The sequence below is a fragment of the Triturus cristatus genome, chromosome 7, assembly GCF_964204655.1.
Source record: "Triturus cristatus chromosome 7, aTriCri1.1, whole genome shotgun sequence".
Taxonomy (NCBI): domain Eukaryota; kingdom Metazoa; phylum Chordata; class Amphibia; order Caudata; family Salamandridae; genus Triturus; species Triturus cristatus.
Window position 1 is genome coordinate 869,167,433 of NC_140590.1, and position 14,084 is coordinate 869,181,516.

At 44.7% G+C, this 14,084-nt stretch overlaps 1 protein-coding gene across 1 annotated transcript in view; it reads right to left on the reverse strand.

Annotated features, from left to right (window-relative positions):
• Positions 1 to 14,084, reverse strand: part of ATP10B (ATPase phospholipid transporting 10B (putative)) — a 443,815-nt gene that overhangs the window by 379,770 nt on the left and 49,961 nt on the right. The window lies entirely within an intron of this gene.

Sequence of the window (14,084 nt, forward strand, 5' to 3'; positions counted from 1 at the left end):
AAAAGGAAGGTTTGGGCCTGGCAAAAGGTTGATTTTCACTTGATGCCCTATGCCCAAATTATGGGGGGCATTCCAGATTCGCACTCAAAATTCTCTTTAAATAAAGGTATTCAAGAGGTGTAAAGTCCGTCATAAAGATTCTTTTTGTTTTGTTTACTCTTCATGATTTACGTACTTTCTTCATTGGGTAGCATCCGTTTAGAACAGTTACAATCAAACTCATATGTTTGTAACATCGATACGCCCAATGCATTTCGGGCAACGCCCTTTGTCAGGGGTTTAATCTGAAACGGTGAGGATGCGGGATGGGTATAGTCTCGTATCTATATGTTCAGTATTTTCAAGGTTTAACCCGTTCAAGAACATGAAGTTATGAGGACCAGTTGCAGCAGTACCGTGGTTTATTTTGCCAAGTCGAAATGGCAGTTTAAAATTGCACACACAGGCTGCAATGGCAGACCTAGCATGTTAAAGGGGCTAGTTAAGTGGGTTGTACAATCAGTGCTTCAAATCCACTGATAGTATTTAATTTACAGGCCCTGGGCATATGTAGTGCCACTTTACTAGGGACTTACAAGTAAATTAAAATTTTCAATTGGGTGTAAGCTAGTTCTACCATATTTTAAGGCGAGAGCACGGACACTGTAGTACTGGTTAGCAGTGGTAAAGTGCACAGAGTTCCAAGGCCAACAAAAACAAATTCAGCAAAAATAGGACGAGTAAAGGCAAAAGGTTTGGGGGGTGACCCAGCAGGGAGAACCAGGTCCACCAGGTCCTTTCTTTTTATACTTTGGCAGACAGGATACTCCATCAAAACGTGGTGGATATCTCATCACCATATTGAGAATGTTGTTGACTACAGAGTACTTGTAACATGGAGGAAGAGACATCTGTCATGTGGTTGACAGAGTACCGTATCTGACAAACTCTAAGTAAGGCCAGCTGTCTTTGAGTTAGATGGACACCTCGAACACAAGGGGGGAATGATGGACATGTGTCCATATTATCAACTGTGGAACCAGGAACATAAAGTTCCAAACCGGGGTTAATGACTTGACTATATATTGACTTCTCTGTACATCACTTCTGATTACACATGTGTTTCCTGATTTAATGAACACCACTCGGAGTTCTTGCACCAGCAGGATTAAGAACTATTAAGAAAGTGGATAGGCTAACATTTTTCAGAATTATTTCAAATTTGAATTTTTAAATAAAGCAGGCTGCGGATGCTATTAGACACTGCCCCAAAGGGTCTGAATCAATAAACCTGCCTGCCTGCCTCCAGCCTGATGGGGCAGTTTCCCAGTGCATCAATAGTGAAACACTCTGCTCAGAAAACAAATTCCCCAAAAGGTAATCATTGGAACGGTGGACTCTAGCCCAGTGACACAGGTTTTGGGCCCTCTAGTTAGTATGAGCAGAAGTCAGTGTGACCAGACGTCTGTTCCTGCCTGTGTGTGCAGGGAGTGTTCTGAGTGTGAATGGGTTAGCGCTGTTAGTTAGCCGCTGTGCCTGGCCTCTTCTGTGCAAGTGTGAGAATTGTGTATTATTGTGCCCCAACCAGCAGACTGTGCCGTTTACTGTAAAAGTTTACAATCTGTTTCACTTGTCTCCTTCAGAAAACAGCAGCTAAAACATCACTGTGCTAAAGGTTCGTGACGCCACAGGGGCCTATGAGCCATTAAAAGCCTACTTGGACAGCAATGAAAACCGAGTTGTTTTTATGGATTTTTCCAGAGGCCTTTTTAGTTAGGATCAGTTCGAATGCAGCACATTTTGTTGCCTTGAGAAGCTGTATAAATGATGTGTCAGCAGTATTTCATACATTAAAAGTCAAAACGTTTTTATTTTATTAGTACGGAGGAGCTCTGAGCTTTGGGACAAATTCAAATGATTCTAAATCACATTCTTTTCAATGGGAACAAAGCAGTAAGAAAAATGTGTGAACGTGCATATATTGGTAATTGTGGACGGATCAGATTAAGGCTATGATGTAACTAATTTTTTTAAAATCATTCCATAAGTAACAATGTACACAGTCAGTGTATTGGGCACTTTTGCACCTAGGTTGATAAAATCCAAAATGCAAATTGAGCTAGCAAATTGCAATGTTTCCAGAGTACATTGTTGCTAGTAAGGACTATGAGGCAGATGTACAAAGCTTTTTTTAGGTTGCAAACGAACCGCAAAAAAGTATTTTTAATGTACAAAGCCCTATTTTGTGATTCGGTAACCTATTGCTGAATCGCAAAAGGGGTTTGCCATTCGGTATTAGGAAAGTGTCCCTTAAAAATACCGAATCGCATTCGTATGTGTAAATGTTTTGTGACAGAAATGCGGTTGCAAAACACTTGCATTTTAACGCCTACTTCAAGAAACCCATTTGCAAATGGTAAGGGGTCCCCAAGGGACCCTTTCCACTTTGTGAATGTTTGTAAGGACTTTAAGAGCAGGAAGTGGTCCCTTAAGAAACAAGCATTTGCAATGCAATATGTCTCGCTTTCACGCGAGTTTGAGCTATTGACATTGCAAATAACAATGCCTTTTAGTTTTGTTTTCGTTTTAAAAACATAACTAGAAGGCATTGTCATTTACAATGCCAATAGCTTAAACTAGCGTAAATGCGAGACCAATTGCATTGCAAATGCTTGTTTTTTAATGTAATTAATGCATCGTGTGGTAATGCACTGTCATTTACAGACATCATTTTTTCATTTGAAATGGCCACTAAAGTTCATCAGACATATAATTTACTGACAAAACTATATTGCACACAAGGGATAATGCGTGGAAATTGTGTTTCAGTAAATATTTATCTTATATGCACACGACCAAGTACAGTGCCTTGATTTGTTTTGACCCTAAAATCTTTCTTTCCATCACACTTTAGAATTATAAAAAATGTGCTTCATTTTTGCTTTCCTAACTACTGAATGTCTACAGTTAATTTACAGTTATTTACATTTTGTTGTGCGTTGCAAAAAATAACATCCTGCAGCCTTTCCTTTCACACTTGTTGTATCCCAGCAAAATTGTCATCTAATTCACTTTACTTTCTCTAACTGCAAAGTGAGAGGAGTTTGTAAGCACCAATCCCCATGTTACAAAAATAAGCACAAATTTGTCAGAAGATATAACCTGACATTTGACCTTGGTTTTTGAAGTGCAGAAAAAGTGATGAGATAAATTCAGATTATAAAGTCATCTCTATTTATTGCTTGGACTTTCTTGACCCACCAAAAATCGACTTGTGACCCATCCCACAGTTTCGGAAACTATGATGTAGGCTGGAAGAGGTACCCGCGGACTATCTCTCCACTTTGCAATTTGGCCCCGTTTAGCAAAATCTTTCCTGATGAAAGCTCATCCACCAATTTACTCATCTGTACAACTAATCACGCGTCGACTATCAACACAACTCACTTATGCACAACCAATCGTTTCAACTATCATAATCAACAATTCACTCATTCGCCATCCCAATAGCAATTAGCCAAGGCGAGATGAGAGCCGTGAAAGTCATACATAACCAAGCCATGAGGCGGCAATGTTTTTCCACTTTTCGTTAATCCGCTGCAATATATGACAAGCAAAACTAATGTTGAGACGGTATTCGTTTTCAGATTTCCTATAATATTGTAATATTAAGTGTGTCATTATTTGCAGGATGTGCCCAATTCTCTATAGCAGGATCTCGCTGCGCTAAGTTGAGGGCTCTATGTAAAAGTTCTTGTGTGTTTTCATCCTGACCTAGGACAGGCAAACACACCCGTAACAAATACAGGAAATGCCAACAGGCCTGACCTTGGCAAGAATGGAACGGTTGAAAGCACGTTCAATAAAAGTATAAGACAAAAAGCAAAAAAAAGTAACGCAACAGTAGTCGAAAGAATGCACTCACATGCTTTCCAAGAAAAAAGGTAAAACAATAACCACACTTGTTTACTGGAAGACATGCCCTTGTGCTACGTTCACGGTATATTGAAACCACAAAACAAACAAAACAAAAGTAAAGAAATAGATGTTTTTTTCTATTTCTTTACTTTTGGTATAATCGCGGCACCCGCGCTTTACTTTTAACATTAAAAGTAAAGCGCAGGTGCCGCGATTATTCCTAAAAAGTAAAGAAAACAAGCGGCACTGACAGCGATCACGTCGCGATCGCTATTGTCAACAACTAGTGGTGTGCGCGCACCACAGAGGAGCGGGGCGGAGGGAGCGCGGCAGCAAGGCAAACGCGCGCTACTGCGCGTGCTAGCCACTGTCGGGAATGGGTGTAGCAAAGGGGGGACATGCGCCCGCCTTTGCCCAAATGCGCGCCTTTTTTTGTAAAAAAAAATACAAACATGCGAAAGCCAATGCCTGACGGCGAAAGCGGATCACACGCACGAGCGTGTGGTCAGCTTTCAAAACCCCATACAAAAGGTCTCTCGCCACGCGAGCAGCAGGCGCGAGCCCTAAAAGGGCTCCATTTAATAACATTTTTTTAAAAACATTGCTTTATTTAAAAGCAATCACAGACATGGCGGTATGCAGACCCCTGCAGGCCACCATCCCTGTGATTTTTGTGATTCCCAATGGGTTGCAAATCAAGACCTACCTCTTGAACATTAATGAGATAGGTCTATTTGCGACCCATCGGGAATCTCAAAATATTTGAAAACCACATTTGTACATAGTTGTTTGCAATTACCAAATAGCCAATTGCAAAAATTCACTTTCCGGTAATGGCAAACCCAGAGTTATGTACATCTTGCCCCAAAAGCTTTCAAATGCATACCGTCCAGAGCAAAGTCTTACATTACAGTCCTGACAGAGTTCTAAAATATAAAAAACGAACATCTGCTCCACAGGGGCTTATAAGAGCTATGTTTCAGACTGCTGATGTGGAAACACATCTATTATATTTTGGGCCTACTCGGTCTGTGTAACGTAAGGAACAGCCAAACTACCAGTTGCTCAAGCCTGTAACGTCTCTATAACCCAACGGACAGGGCTACTCTCTTGTAAAATCTAGGTAAACCCATACATGAATCAGTGACAATTATGTAAAATAAGGTGATAGCATTTCTGTCTACAACTTGGCTTTGTAAAATCTTTGTAATCTGACAAATCCTTTGGTCTGAGACCTTTGACTATAAGAACTTTGTAGAAAAAAGGGATCACTGGATCACTATGCAATCAAAATCCTGAACTTGGAAGGGCTCTTGACCAATAGATGAGCTCTCCTGTATGAAACCTGAGCCTGGAACTTGCCTGCAACCTCACAAATAGTTTTGCAGCGAGAGATTTCCTGAAGGGCACAGGAGTACTATTCTGCAGTACTGCTATATATCCTGGAATCAGGGTGTGTAGTAAATACCACTGGTGCAGAAGATGCAGAGGCACCAGAGCCTAAAGCCTTGAGCGGCCCATTGAACCACTATAATTGCTATATTTCACTACCCCAATAGCAGTCAAAAGGTTAATTTTTCTAGTTGCACAAGAGCCCACCACATCTGTGCTACATTACAGATGGGATAAAACATTAAGGGCCATATGTAGGTAACATACAATTTACCGATTCATAAATACCAAATTTTACCGAATCGGTAATTATGAATCGGTAAATAGTATGTAGGTAAACAATCGGTAAAAATTACCGATTCGGTAAAATTTGGTAAATGAATACCGAATCCAAAATACCGGCCGGAATCATGAATCGGTATTTACCGAATCGGTAAATACCGAGGTAGTATTTCCCGAATCGGTAAATACCGAATCGGAGTTTACCGAATCGGTAATTCAAATAGACATCACTTGATGAATCAGCCAATCCAGTGCAAGGCCAACCCCACCCAACCAGGAAGTGGCCACACCCAGGCAGGTGCACACAATCAACAGACTCTGGAGAGGCTGGGAGTGCAGAGCAGAGCAAGGTAGCCAGTGCCTGAATGTGAGCCTCAAACTGACAATGTCCAGCCAGGAGACAGAGAGAGATGGAGGGGAAAGGAGGAGGAAACAAAAATTTAGCCCTAAGGAACTGCAGGTACTAGTGGAGGAGGTGGTCAAGCAGCACCAGAAGCTGTTTGGAAAGCAGTCCCTGCAAGTGCCTGAGTCGGAGAAGAGGAAAATCTGGCTGGGAATCCAGGCGCAGGTGAATGCAATCGGAGTGACCCCCAGGGACATAGACGTGCTGAAAAAGCGGTGGTATGACCTACGCATCATCACCAAGAGGAAGATGGGGGAACTGCAGAAGGAGCAGGAGGGGGAAGGAACAGGGCACCTGCCCTCACAGAACTGGAGGAGCTGGTGGAGTCCACAATAGAGCCCGAGAGTGTCGTGGGCATTGGGGATGCCGACAGCTCTGCCAGAGCCGCCACCAAACAAGGTAAGACGCATGCACAGCAATGTGGCCCCCCCTACCCCTATCCCAACTCCCCAAGTGGGCAATGAGTATCCCACTCCAGTCCATGTGTTAGTGCATACTAGCAATGCATTATGGGAGATGTAGTCCGGGAAACCCCAACCGTGAACTGAATAGCACAGAACAACAAGGCATGTTACACACATTAGCGAAAAGCATGCAGAGGACAATGTGAGAGTGTTTCAGAATTGTATTGTGATGCTAGCAATGCAGGGCTTCAGGTACACTGAGCTGATGTTGCATTTCTGTCCACAGACGATACATTGCGCAGAACTGCACATGAGACGGGAGAGAGGGCACACCGGAAAGACAGCTCAGGGAAGGCCACCACCAGTTCTGGCCAGAGATCTGCACCACATGCAGCCTCACCACCACAGCCAGCATCACCACCACAGCCAGCATCACCACCCCAGCCAGCATCGCCACTCATGCTGGAGTCACCGGCATCATCACCGCCTGCATTGCTCAGGTCGAGGAGGCGTGCTGATTCCAGGTTGCAAGTGTCGGAGTCCTCATCCGAAGACTGCAGGGGGCCAGAACCATCCACTGTGCCCCTGGATGGCAGCCATGCCAGTGTGCCCTCCACCTCTGAGGGAGCACACACAGGTGCCAGACGTCGCCGCAGGGCTCGGGTGCAGAGTCCACCACCACAGGGTGAGAGCCATGGAGTGTTATCGGGGCTGGAGGCCACCATGGTAAAGATACAGCGCCTACAGGCAAGGGCAATGATGTCAGTGCAGCGGCAAATGCGGGGACTCCAAGATACATTTGTAAATATGGACAGGGGCATCAGCGCTATGGCTGAGGGAATGAGTGAGATGGCTGCGGGCATGCGGGACATGTCCTAGTCCGTCGTGCTGCTGTGCAGTAAGTTTGATGCAGTCAGAGCTGCACGGCGCCGGGAACGGCAGAGAAGAGACAATCATACACGGGCAGTCAACCGGCTGGCAACTGCCACTTCGCTGCTCTGCAGGCGCTCTGTGGCAATGCAGGAGGGCCTGACGCACTGCAGCAATGACGTCTCAAGGGGGATGGTGAGGGTCACCAGTGCACTGGAAGTGCTACTGACAAGCCAGTCGGCCACAACTGGTGCTGGGGATGCTGTGGACAGCGTAGAAACCACCAGCAGGAGCAGCAATACCCCCCCTATCCCAGATACACTTTGAGGAGCAGCAGGCGGCATGGGGCTGCCACTAGCGAGGATGCACAATCAATGGCATCCCGCACTGTAGTGCGTGGGCGCAGACACTAATGCTGCCCAGTACAGCATGGGACATTTGGGTGAAGTAACCCTTGATTTGCAACTGGTTATTGCACAATATTGAGAGCAGAGGTTTTTCTTTGTGTTGTGGCGTAGTGCCGCATAATTAAACTACGTCATGCCATCCAACTACTGGCTGTGTCCCCTTATTACTCAGAAATAGTTGCATGTGATCTCTGCCCATCTCTCTCTCCCATCTGTTGCTGTTGCCACTCCAGCTGCGTTGGCCTCTGGCTGTGCAGACTCATCATCATTGTCCTCATAATCAGTTAGCTCTACCTCTGTACCTCTCTTCGTGGCAAGGTTGTGCAGCATTGCACAAGTGGCAATGATTTTGCAGCAGATGATGGGTGAGTACTGGCGTGCGCCTCCGCTTTTGTGGAGGCAGCGGAACCTGCTTTTCAATAGTCCAAACGTGCGCTCCACCACATTGCGTGTTGATTAGTGTGCCACATTATATCGTCTCTCACTCAGGGTTGATGGGTGTAGGTAGGGAGTGAGGATGAATGACCGCACGGCATATGCACTGTCGCCTAGGTGAGTAAGAGAGAACCATCAGTCACATGCCTCAATACACAATAATTTGCACTAAGTATTAGGGAGCGTCACAGTGATTTACCTAGCAGGTATCCTTCTCCAAATTCTCCGGCAACCATGCGTGTGTAGATCCCACTATTCTGGAAGATGAAGGAGTCGTGGGTGCTCCCAGGAAACTTTGCTACGATATCAGTGATAATGTTCCCTGCATCGCAGGTTACCTGCACATTTATGGAGTGGGTGGACTTTCTGTTCCTGTATATGTGCTCAGTGGCTGCTGGTGGGCAGATTGGAATGTGTGTGCCATCAATACAGCCTATGACATGCGGAAACTGTGCCATCTGGTAAAAGTCTGTCTTGGTTTTCTGCAGTTCAGCCTGTGTGTTTGGGAAGCTGATGTAGTGTTGCATTCTCTGCATCATGGCATCCAGGAACTTCCTGAAGAAACGGGACAGGCAACTCTGGGATACACCGCCTACCGCAGCTATCACCCCCTGGTAACTGCCAGATGCAAGTAGATGTAGGCTACAGAGTACCTGCACATGTGGTGGTATGGCATGCGCCCTTCTTGTTGGCTGGTCCAGGAGTGGGTGCAGGTCCCTTATCAGGTCCATGATGGTTTGTGGGTGTAGCCTGTACCTTTCATGTATCTCAGCCTCAGTCTGTTGAAAGAGTGTGATGCGCTGTCTGTAAATGCGTTCCTCCCGTCTCCAAATCCTCAGACCTGCTGCCTGTAGACGTAGGCGCCTTGCAATCACATACAGAGCGGCCATGGTGTCCACGCTGTTGCATTTTGGGATTGCTGATATGCACTGTTGCTGATTACCACCTGCTTTCAATCTGTGTTAATTACCGACTCTTAAATACCGAATTTCATGGATTTCTTAAATACCGAATTTACCTACATCTCTTTTCTCGTTTTACCGCTTCATATTTACCGAATCGGAAAATATGTATTCGGTAAATATGAATCGGTAATTTAGAATTCGGTAAATATGAATCGGTGTTTACCGATTCTTATTTACCGAAACCTTCTTTTTGGCCTCCTACATCTCAATTGACTAAATACCGGTCGGTAACGGGATATTTACCGAATTTCGGCCGTTACCGACTGGTATTTAGCTACCTACATATGGCCCTAAGTGCTTTGCTTCATCATTCCACAACGATCTTGCTGAGGGCTAGACTCACTTGCTCTATAAAATATGGGGCTTAAATTGCTAGGCCAACCCTTCTGTTGGAAGCTTTAACTTAAAAGGTATCTACAAACAAATACATTGTTTTACAGCCTAATACCAGTGATTGTGAACTCTTTGTAATCGGATGGGTGGCTTTACAATTATATGGCTGAAACCTAGACGATCTCTTTAATCACTGGAGGGCTAGACATGCTGTCATAAACCTGAGCTTGTAAAATCAATGTCACACAGTAATCCATATTCAGTCAAATGCAAGAGCTGTTCCCTTGAAGAAAGTGAAGGCCCTAGAGAGGAGCACAGTCAGAAAGTCCAACAGAAGCCTACTGGTAAGGCCGAAAGAAGAGACACTGTGCCACAGTGTAACAAAGAGCCATCGCAGAAACACTAAAGGCAACAACAGCCAGGTACGAAGAAGCACTAAAAGGCGGCAATAGTCAGGTGCAAGAAAGCACTAAAGGCAGAGAAGACCAGGTGCAAAGAAACACTAAAGGTGATGACAAGCAGGTAGAGAGTACAAATGTACTTTCCAGCATGAGCGAGGGAGCTGTCACACGGCCTCAAATCAGGTGTGATGACCAAACCCGGTTGAGCAGCTGGTGTGTGCAAAATAGCAAGTGGTGTCTCACAACTGCTCCCTATAATAGCCAGTCTAGAACTCAAAATCAACACTATTTTTGATTAAATCATGTCACTTCGCATAGAAGCAAAGAATATCCACACCCTTCCCGAACCCCTCACACCACAGATCAACTCTGTCCCTGCCACTAACACTCTGCATTGCCGCAAACCCAATCGCTCCATGACTAGGATGTCCCAGAAGGAGACTGAATTGATGGAAAACACTCATGGTAATACCCACATCTAATCCTCTCCCCTCAAGATCCCAGTTGTCCTTAGCTCGAACAGGAGCTTGAACACCTTCCGCCTTCCTAGGCTGCCCTCCCAACTTACCACCACCCAACTCAGTCATCCTGAACAGAGACCTACACCCACGCCTCGCTGCATGCTTGTAAACTGCAGATATGCAATCAAGCATGCTACTGATATAGCAGATACCATCCTACAACATAAATCAGCCAACTGCTTTTTAACTGAAACCTGGTTAAACGACCACTTTTCACCTTACATCGACCTCATCTACCCTCCCCCCTCAGGTTTTTTAATCATTCGCATCGACCGAAAAGGTGGCAGGGGTGGCGGAGTAGCCATTATACACAAAAGCAATCTCTGTTTAACCCCCTTCCGCACTCCCAAACACCCTACTTTTGAATATTTAAGAGTTCAGCTCTCCACAAATGGTCCCAACCCCACCAAATTCCATGTCATCTATCACCCTCCTGGCACAAATACACAATTCCTTGAAGACCTAGCAGGCCTAATATCACAAACCTCATTAAAAGACAGCACTGACATATTAGGAGACCTAAACTTGTACCTGAACAACACTACAGACCCCACAGTACAGACCCTCTCCACCCTTTTGGAAGCAAACGATCTCACCCAACATTGCAACATGCAAATACACAACAAGGGCTCCACACTTGACGCCATCATCTACAAGCACAACATCCTATCTCTGCGCTCTATCCTACCATCTGACTGGTCAGATCACTATCAAATTCTCCTCAATCTAAATTCTATCCACCACCGTTCCCTCCAATGCAGCTGTCCCAAGTGCTGGGTAAGAAACATCCAATAAATCCCCCAAGGGGGGCTAGAAGCATTAATCATTACCCAAATCCTACTTCCTCCCGACCTATCATCCGCTGAGGACCTCACCGCCCACTGCAACACAAAAATTTCAGAACTCATGGAAACAATCGCCCCTCTGAAACTAGAGAAATCAGAGCATGGTTCAACAAAGACCTGAACAATGAAAGGCAATATCTCTGTTTAGCTAAAAGAAACTGAAGACAACAACCATTGAAATCCAATCTCTCGCTCCTCCGGGCTGAATGTTAAAAATACACACAAAAAACATCTTCAAACAAAAATCTGCCTTTTTCAGAGATCAACTTGACAGGTCTAGGAACAGACCTAAAGACTTATTCACCATCATCAAACAACAAACCTCCTCCTTCCCCCAACATTCAAGTAACAACTCTTCAGAGCGCTGTGAAGAATTTGACACATTCTTAGCAGAAAAAATATCGAACTATCTCTCGAGCCATCCACTTACCCACCTTGCACTAACGATGCCCCCGGCGGAAAGGGCTCACCCATAATACTACCGTCAATAAATGGATGCCTCCCCTTCTCTCCTACTCAGCACACCAACCTCCTCCCCCTGCAACAGAAAAGCAATGCAACCTGGTTCAAATTCACCTATACCCCTGAAGAAGAAGTACGCAAGTTACTCTCCAGCATGAAGCCAGCATCTCACATCTCTGACCCCCTCTCTGCTGGGGTGGTGAAACATTTAAGGCGCATTATCTCACCGATTTCTACCAAAATCATCAACTCCTCTCTATCAAGAGGCTCTATGCTGGCTCCCCTCAAACTTGGTTAAGTCAGCCCCCTCATCAAAAAAAACAGACGCCTACCAGAACGACCTTAATAACTACAGACCTATAACCAACCTCCTTGCTAAAACCATGGAAAAATGTGTGCTTGTCCAATTCAATAACCATATCGAAAAATACAACCTGCTTGAAACCTTCCAATCTGGGTTCAGGAATGGTTTCAGTACAGAGACTGCTATACTGGACGTCATGGACGACCTACACAAATATTTGGATGATAGCCAGGCCTGCCTCCTAGACCTCTAGGCCGACTTTGACAGGTAAACCACAGCATCGTCCTAAACACACTCTCACAACAGGCAGGCATAAATGGGACTGTCCTTCAGTGGTTCTCCTCCTTTCTAAGCCAACGATCCAGCTAATCAAGCACAACAACTCAACCTCAAAAACAAAACCAGTCTTCCAAGGAGTCCCTTATGGGTCAATCGTGTCTCCCACACTATTCAATCAGTATAATGCAACCCGTTGCAATGATCCTGAGCCAAGCTAGAATAGACTACCATCTATATGCAGATGACACCCAACTCTACATGAAAATGTTGTCTGTCAAAGACACCCAGCACCTAAATATCACTCTCCTTACAGTTCAAGCCTGCTTTATCAGAAGCCACCTCAAACTCAACCCCAGCAAAACTGAACTCCTTCTCATCCATCCCAAAGAAAAATCCTTTCCCGTAGAATGCTGGCTCGACAACCTCACAGCTTTAAACTGCAAACTGTCCATCTCCAACCCTGTTAAATGCCTGGGGATTATACTAGACTCCCACCTAAGCATGAAAGGCCATATCAAAGCCTCCGCAAAAAGCGCATTCTACACACTGACAAAAGTCAAACCCTTTTCCCCAGCAAAGACCTAAAGACAGTGGTACAATCCTTAGTCTTACCTGAGCTAGACTATGGCAATGCAATGGTCACGTGTGCCCCAAAATCTTACCTAGCCCCACTGAAAGCCACTCTCCAAGCTGCGGCTAGAATTAGATCAAGGAAAAGGCTCTACATAACCCACAAAGCGCTCTACAATGAAAAGCCAATATACCTCACCAATAAACTACCAAAAGCCAGCCAAAAATGACCACTATGGAACTCAAACAGAATACTCTTCGTCCCTCCAAAATTTAAGAGAGAGAAATCGCATACCAGCTCCTTCTCCGAGAATGCACCAAAAATCTGGAACTCCCTGTCCTGGGACATGCCAGAAAATCAACTCTTCCTTCACTTCAAGAAGAAACTAAAGCTTCTCCACCTCAACAAATACAGAAACCCACCTAAAAGCTCCTGCCTAGTCTGCAGGCTCCCTCCAAACTCCCTCGAAATAAATCTGTGCACCACTACCCCGAGGAAATCTGTGCCTCTAGCTCCCTCATCCACAAGAGGCCTTATCCCCAGCTAGCTCAGACCTACAATGTCTGCCTTTACATCCGTTTAGCCCGTTTTGTCGTATTTATTGATGCTATGTGTTTTGCTGTTATTTTACTCCACTGGTAATTTTGTACAATTGCAGCTGTGCTCTGCAAAGCGATAGGTTTTGCGTATACAATATCTACCTCAAAATTGTATCGGCAATCTTCCCACAACGTCCTTTTACACCTCGTCACATAATGTCACCACGTATCTCTTTGTAGTCTAAATGTATCTTACATATTTGGTCTTATGCAATTTCATACCTTGTATACGTCATCACTTTCTATAACTGTGTATCTGCATTTACTCCAAATGTATCTCAAGAATATGCTGCTAACTCTGTGAAGTGCTCTGATGCCCTTGGGTCAAGTCTGCACTATATAAAAAAACAATAAATGAATAAAATAAAAATAAACTATACTGAAAGGCCTTCAGAATCGTGACATTTTTCAATGGCTGCTGAAAGAAGTGCGAAGTACGGTGCAACCGCGGCGTTTCTGACTCCACCACTGCCATTTGATCCCGCCAAAAAGCTGAATATTGGCGCCAGATGGACTGCATGGATAGAAACATTCGATGGCTTTATAGATATTCTAGAAAAAGTAGATGACAAAAAGATCATCAAACCTTAAAGAACCTTGCAAGTGATGGAGTGAAAGAAGCGATAAAGAAGTTATCACAAGCTGATGAATTATCTTGTACCATCAATTCAAAGAAACCTAAGAAGTAAAGTTCAATCCAATGCCGAATGTCGA